The following is an 8,006-nucleotide window of genomic DNA, read 5'->3' on the forward strand; positions in this document are numbered from 1 at the left end:
CCCCACCCCCGTCTGGGAGAGCACACACAAGCTCCTGTGTATCCAACCTCCGTCTATTCGCGTATTCATCAAACAAGCAGGTATTGAATACCTTCTCGGGCCAGGCCATCTACCTGCTCCCAGGTCATGGCAACGAACAAGGCAAGGTAGCCCCTGCCTGTGTGAACGGTCTGTCACTTCACACAGATTACCACACGCTGAACAGATGAAAACACACATTCGGTATCTCAACGTTCCCCTGAGTCAGGACTCCGGGCACGGCTCAGTCGAGTCTTCTGCTGAGGGTCTCACTGGGCTGCAGTCAAGGTGATGGCCGGGGCTGTGACCTCAACTGAGGCCCAGGGCCCCCTTCCCAGCTCACTGGGTGTCGGCAGAAACCCAGCTCCTTGCGTTTGTAGGGCTGAGGCCCTCAGCACCTAGAAGCCACCGCACATTCCCTGCCCTGTGGCCCTCCTCCACAACACAGCAGCCTGCTTCTTCAAGACCGACGGGAGAGCCTCTCTCTGCTGCTTCAAGTCCCTGACTTCTAGACCCTCTTCTAGACGGTTCACCTGATTAGGTCAGGCCCACCCAGGATAAGCTCCGTTGTGATTAACTCACAACCAAGTCACGTGGGACCAGAGTTATATCTGCAAAACCCCTTCACCTTTTCCATACAGCACATCACAGTGACACCTACGTTCACGGGGAGGGGTCACACACACACACACCCCCTACGTTCACGGGGAAGGGTCACAGGGCACACACACAACCCCCTACCGGGCAGGAATCTCCGGGCCACCTGGCACACTGCCCGGATGGCATTCCCACTCCAGCGGAGAAGCAAACCTTGACACGGGGCCGGAAAGGTGGCGGCCTCCCAACGGGGGCACCGTGGGCGAGCATCTCAGCTCCATCCCCGGCCGCGGGGGGCCTGGCTGGGTGCCACGCGCACCGCTGCGTGCCGCCCAGAGTTCAGCTCGGCCTCCTCGCTGCTCACACATGCTCTCACACATTCTGTGACAACTGTCAGTGGCTTATTCATCGTTTCAGATTGCAACTTTCTGTTTTCCCAGACACCCACTTGAATACCCTGACATTTCTGTGCAGCCCATAACATTCTGTCAATTGTTTACATCTTCCTCGCACACCGATCGGCTTTTCGGTTACGTTCTTGGCCCTTCCCGGTCCTGGTGCCTGAGGCCTGCTGAGAGGCTCACAGTCGCTCCCTCACCGTCCACACGGGCGGATCGTCAATGAAGTGTGCCACATCCCCGCGTCAGTCAGCCCCGGAGACGCAGCTTACACCCCAACCTCAGGGTGGAAGCTGCCTGCAAAAAAGGCGGCCCGCCTGAGCAGAAGTTTTTCCTCTGTCCTTTTCCAGTTTGTAGCTAAAGGTCCGTTCCCAGGAGCTGCAGGGGGACAGAACTGTCCCCAGGCTTTTCACCTGCCTTTCCATCTGCCCCACGTCTGGCTCAGCAGCGGGACCTGCCAGCCAGCGCCCCGGCCGCCACCCCGCCTCCCCTTCTGTTTGGACCGCCTTCACTGGCCCTCGGCGACCACACTTGCTCGCCGGTGCTCCGCCCTCCCCAACCCTGCTCCTGCAGCCCTTCCTTCCCCCCCACCCCCCCACCCCCACACGCCGCAGAAGAGGGCTTCCGAAAACACAGCGCATCACTGCCCCGCAGACAACCTTAAAGGGCTTCCCGCTGCACTAAGAACGCACTCCCAACTTCCGTCTCTGGTCTACAAGGCCCGGCAAGACCTGTCGCCTGCTTACCTCCTGCCCCTTCGCAAGCCCTCCCACGTGCCAGCTACCGGCCACGCAGCTTTTCCTGCCGCTCCTCGGGTTCTCTTCCACGGCAGCGTGTGCGTGCACCTGCCCTTCTAGTCGCTCGGACTATTCGCCCCCACCCACGTGGGAAAGTGAGACATTTTAGAACGAACGGCGCCGGGACAAACGGACAAGTGTCCGGAAACAAAACCCGACGTTTAGCTCCTGCATGGCTGCTGCCAGACCCGCAGACGTAACAGCGAGCACAGGCTCCCTCGGCCATCCTCCACCTCCCCACCTCGGATGTTTGTTGCACAGTCAGTGTTGTGATTTTCAGTTATGTTCTTAATGTGTCTGTTTACTTTTGTTCCCTGCCTCCATGCGAGAAGGCAAGTCCCGGCCAGGCAGAAACCATGTTGCTGTGGCTCACCGTCACCTCCCCGGTCGCTGCGCTGCCTGGCCCCATGGCAGGTGCCCCGTGCAACGCGAGCTCGAAACACAGCTGTGTGATGAAAGAATGGACGAGTGCATGAAGGAATGCACGTTGGGACGAGTGCATGAATGAATGCACATTGGGGCGGGTGCATGAATGAATGCATGTTAATTCTGTAGTGTGAAAAATGCGAATCCGTTGTACGACCAGAAATGTAGGAGGCAGGAAGGAGGATCTCATCACGCTTTATGTTAGAATCTATTCTAAAGGTGTAATAGTTAAAACTGGGGCACTTTCGGGGCGCCTGGGTGGCTCAGTCGGTTGAGCGTCCGACTTCGGCTCAGGTCACGATCTCACAGTCTGTGAGTTCGAGCCCCGCGTCAGGCTCTGGGCTGATGGCTCAGAGCCTGGAGCCTGCTTCCGATTCTGTGTCTCCCTCTCTCTCTGACCCTCCCCCGTTCATGCTCTGTCTCTGTCTCAAAAATAAATAAACGTTAAAAAAAAAATTTAAAAAAAAGTGGAATGTATTTAAAAAAAAAAAAAAACTGGGGCACTTTCAGTGAAGACTCTAAACAGAAATGAATGAATGGAATGGAATGGAAAGTCAAGTAAGCAGACATATCACTCAAATACTCAGACAGTTGTTTTTCAAATCAGCAGAAAAAAAAAGAGATTATTTTAAAAATTGGATGGGACAGCTAACTAACAACAAAGAGAAAAATAAGCTAGAGCCCTATTTCTTTATGAAGAAAGAAATACATTTGAAGGACTAAACATTTGAATGGTAAATTAAGCCATGATATTGTAGAATAAAATTTCTGTTAATTAACAACATAATCTCAGGATAAATAAATCCTAAGTATGACACTAGAAAAAACATTGATATATCTGACCATGTGAAAATGAACAAGTCAAACTTACAAGTAACGGTTGTGTTGGGGCGCCTGGGTGGCTCAGTTGGTTGGGCGACTGACTTCAGCTCAGGTTATGATCTCACTGTTCGTGAGTTCGAGCCCCGCATCGGGCTCTGTGCCAACAGCTCAGAGCCTGGAGCCTGTTTCGGATTCTGTGTCTCCCCCTCTCTACCCCTCACGCTCTGTGTCTCTCTGTCTCTCAATAATAAATAAACATTAAAAAAAAATTTAAAAAAAAAAACAATTGTGGTAGCAGGACTTCAGCCGCGATGGAGAAGAGATATCAGCAGTCTCTTGCCCTCATAAAACAAATACAAAACTGGACAAAGTCACCAAATACAAGCTGTTAAGGATTCTGGGAATTGACCAAAGATAAACGACTAATTGGAAGTGGGTCTCCATGAAAACCTGCTAGAACTTTGAGTCAGTGCAAGTCTGTGGCTTTCTTCCTTGGGGCTTCCCCCGTCCACCTTCCCACATCAGTCAGCACTGTAATTTTCTCAGGACAAAGCTGGCTGTGAAAACCATCATCCATCATCCCTTCTGACAAAGGGGGCTGACCTGGTTTGGAGTGGAAGGCAAACCTGTACCTGGTGTATTGTCAGTAAAAGTGCAAACTCAGGCGGGACCTGAGTGTCTGACTCTTGATTTCAGCTCAGGTCATGATCTCACGGTTTGTGAGTTCGAGCCCCACATCCGGGTCTGCACTGACAGTGTGGATCCTGTTTGGGATTCTCTCTCTCCCTCTCTCTCTCTCTCTTCCCCTCTGCTGCTTATACTTGTCCTCTCTCTCTCTCTCTCTCTCTCTTCCTCTCTCTCTCTCTCTCTCTCAAAATAAATAAATAAACATTAAAACAATTTTTAAGTGCAAACTCAGAAGGAAATTAATGGGGGAATAAACACAGATTTGTTCATATAAGGTTGCAGCCCCACTTGAGATGACGGGTGAAATGGCCAAAAATTTAATGAGGAAGGTACTGGAAGAGCCAAATAAGTTACCCACACATCTGTGGCTGCCTGAAGAACCACTGGCATGTGCAGGTAAGACTCAAGAGAACGCAGAAGAAATGAAAACTAAACCTTAAGACAAAGTTGAAAACTGCCTAGACATGAAATACACTCCCTGACCTAAGTACAAATCACTCAGCAGAGTGTGGTGTAGAGAAGAGCCCAAGACATGTGAGGTCATCTTCCTAATCATTGGCTGACTACGAATCAACACAGATACAGCAGCTACTCTTGGGAAGCCAAGCTAAAAAATAAGAATTTAAAAATCGGGGCATCTGGGTGACTCAGTCAGTTAAGCATCTGACTTCGGCTCAGGTCACGATCTTGTGGTTCATGAGTTCGAGCCCCACATACGGCTCTGTGCTGACAGCTCAGAGCTTGGACCCTGCTTCAGACTCGGTGTCTCCCTCTCTCTCTTCTCTCTCTCTCTCTCTCTCTCTCTCAAAAAATGAATAAACATTAAAAAAATTTAAAAACTAAGCAGGTACATCTGGCTACAGATGCTTAGAAGACAGATTCTGCCAATTAAGTTCAGACAAGTTATTAAAGAAAAAAACCTTCAGGATAAAAACCCCAATCCAGAGTTGCTACAATAAATTTTTACAATGTCCAGTTCTCAATCAAAAGATCACAAGACATGTCAAAAAATAGGAAAGCATGAACTATACTCAGAGTAAATAAGAATCATTATAACTAATGATGAGTTGGCCCAGATGTTGAATTTGGATTTAGCAAAGACTTCAAAGCAGCTATTATAATAAATATGTTCAAAGAATTAAAGAACACTATGTTTCAAGAATTAAAGGAAAAACCTGTTTCACACCATATGCAAATATTAACTCAAAAATGGACCAGCAACCTAAAAATAAGAGCAAAACCATAAAAATCTTAGAAGAAAACACAGGGGAAATCTTCATGATCTTGAACTTCATGACCTTGAATTCTCAGATAAGACACCAAAGGCATGAGCAGCAAAAGAAAAAATAAATAAATAGATACACCCACCTGGCAGGGGAGATTCCATGATCAGGAAGGTGGTTTTCCCAGGGCAAGGCTTACCCAGTGCACTTCAGATATGCTGACCCTTATAATCGTCCCAAATGTGGGAAACTTGACTGCATAATTTGGGGTAGTGGGGGCTGCATTTGTGCTCTCTCAGAAAAAAAATAGGTAAATTGGACTTCATAAAAATTAAATATTTTTGTACATTAAAGGGGAGTAGGAAGAAAGTAAAAAGACAACCTACAAAATGGGAGAAAAGATTTGCAAATCATATATCTAATAATATTCTAGCATTCAGAATATATAAAGAACTCTTACAGCTCAACAGCAAATGAGGTAACACTTCACATTTCACATAAAAATTAAGATGAATTGGCAAGGATGTAGAGAAATTAGAATCTTCATACATTGTTGATGGTAATGTAATATGGTACAGCCACTGTGGAAAATAGTTGGTGATTCCCCAAAAGGCTACATCTAGAATTACCATATGACCCAGCATTTTCCACTGTTAGGAGTATACTCTAAAGAATTGAAAACACATACACAAACAAACACATGGACATGCACGGTCATAGTTATAATAGTTACAACAATAAAAAGGTGGAAACAACCCAAATGTCCATCAATGAATGAATGGCTAACAAACTGTGAGATATATATATATATATATATATATACACACAATGAAATATCTCTCAGCCACAAAGAGAAATGAAATATAATATGGATGAACCTCAAAAAAATTATGCTCAAAGAAACCAGATACAAAATATTGTATATGATTGCATTTATATGAAATTCCCAGAATAGGTAAATTAATAGAAACATAATACAGATTGGTGGTTACCAGGGACTAGGTTGGAAGCAACCACATAATGGGTACAAAATTTCTTTTTGGAGTGATGAAATGTTTTGTAATAACACTCTAAGTGTACTAAATGCCAATGAGTTGTATGTTTTAAAATAGTTAATTTTACATATGTGAGTATCATAGTTAACTTTACATATGTGAGTATCATCTCAATAAAAATTTGTTTTGATGAATTAAAGGAAAATACGATGACTCAAACCAAGAACCAAAAGAGAATATAAAATTTTTTTAAATAATAGAATAAAAATGAAAGAAAATTCTATAGTGAAAAGTACAATAATCAAATGAATATTCACCAAATGGGCTCAATATCACATCTGAGATGGCAGAATAAAAAATCAGTAAACTTGAAAATAGCAAAATAGAACTTATCCAACATGAAGAACAAAGAAATTTTTTAATATAGACAGAAAGACTTGTAGGACATCAAGCATGCCAACAGACACAGAATGGGAATTCAAAACTTGAGAAGAGAGAGAGATACAGACAAAAGAATATTCAAAGAAATAAGTTCCAAAAAGTTCCCAAAAAGTCAAAAAGTTTCCAAACTTGATGAAAAAGATCGATCTACAGATGCAAGAAACTTATAACAAATATAGGATAAATATACTGTATTAAGCCTGTTGAAAGACAAAAAATTTTGAAAGTATCAAAGTAAAATGACTCTGCGTGTAGAGAGGAATAACAAAATGAGTAACAGCTAACTTTGTCTCCAAAACAATGGAAGCCAGAGGGCAGTGAAGCCAAAAGGCACATATTCAAAGCGCTAAGGGGAAAATTAAAGCTGTCAATCAAGAATTCTATATCCAGCAAAATAATGCTTCAAAAATGAAAGCAAACTAAATGCATTCTTAGATAAACACTAAGAAAGTTTGTTGGTAGCTGACCTGCCAAAATACTAAAAGATGTTCTTCAGGATGAAAGGAAATGATTTTAGATGGTAATTCAAATCTATAGGAAGAAATGCGGAGTCCAGAATAATGAATATAGCCTAAAATAAATTGTGATACCTCAATACGTGTATTTTAAAGCCATAGAGCAACCACTATTGAAAAAAGTACATAGTGTAAAAAAAAAAACAGAGGAGGGGCACCTGGGCGGCTCAGTCAGTTAAGTGTCTGACTTCGGCTCAGGTCATGATCCCACGGTTTGTGGGTTCGAGCCCTACATCAGGCTCTATGCTGACAGCTCAGAGCCTGCTTCAGATTATGTCTCTGGCTCTCTCTTCCCTCCTCCACTTGTGCTCTTTCTCTCTGTCTCTAAAATAAATAAACATTTAAAAAAATTTTTTTAAACAGAGGAATAAAAATGATACACTAAGATGCTAATTTAACACAAAATAATGCAATAGAGTAGGGGCAAAAATATATATGAGACATTAAAAAGTAATAGCAAAATGGAAGATGTAAATCCAACCTTATCAATAATCATATTAATATGAAAGAGCTAAATTCTAAACAAAAGGCAGTGATTTTCTGATTGGATTTTTATTATTTTTTTAATGAGCTAAGCACCAGCCTTTTATTTTATTTTTTTTTAACGTTTATTTATTTTTGAGACAGAGAGAGACACAGCATGAACGGGGGAGGGCCAGAGAGAGAGGGAGACACAGAACTGGAAGCAGGCTCCAGGCTCCGAGCCATCAGCCCAGAGCCCGATGCGGGGCTCGAACTCACGGTCCGTGAGATCGTGACCTGAGCCGAAGTCGGAAGCTCAACCGACTGAGCCACCCAGGCGCCCCTCTGATTGGATTTTTAAAGCAAGATTCTATTATATTCTATATATGAGACATACTTTAAACTCAAAAATACAAATATGCCAAAGTAAAAGAATAGAGAAAGATATCGCATGTAAACAATACAATTAAAGTGACTATGTTAATTCAAGCAAAATCTCTTTGAAGACAAGATATGTTCCTAGAGAAAAAGAGACATTTCATAATGATAAAAAGGTTTACTACATCAGGAAGGTATAAAAGTTGTAAATGTGTATGAATCTAATAATGGAGCCTCCAAACACAAG

At 43.7% G+C, this 8,006-nt stretch overlaps 1 non-coding gene across 1 annotated transcript; it reads left to right on the plus strand.

Moving 5' to 3' along the window:
* The first annotated feature begins 5,105 nt into the window (after nt 1-5,105).
* LOC115503596 lies at nt 5,106-5,268 on the plus strand. Its single transcript, XR_003965434.1, has one exon. It is a non-coding gene; the product is annotated as a U1 spliceosomal RNA (small nuclear RNA).
* Nucleotides 5,269-8,006: the final 2,738 nt, after the last annotated feature.

This window comes from Lynx canadensis, chromosome E2 (genome assembly GCF_007474595.2).
Source record: "Lynx canadensis isolate LIC74 chromosome E2, mLynCan4.pri.v2, whole genome shotgun sequence".
NCBI lineage: Eukaryota > Metazoa > Chordata > Mammalia > Carnivora > Felidae > Lynx > Lynx canadensis.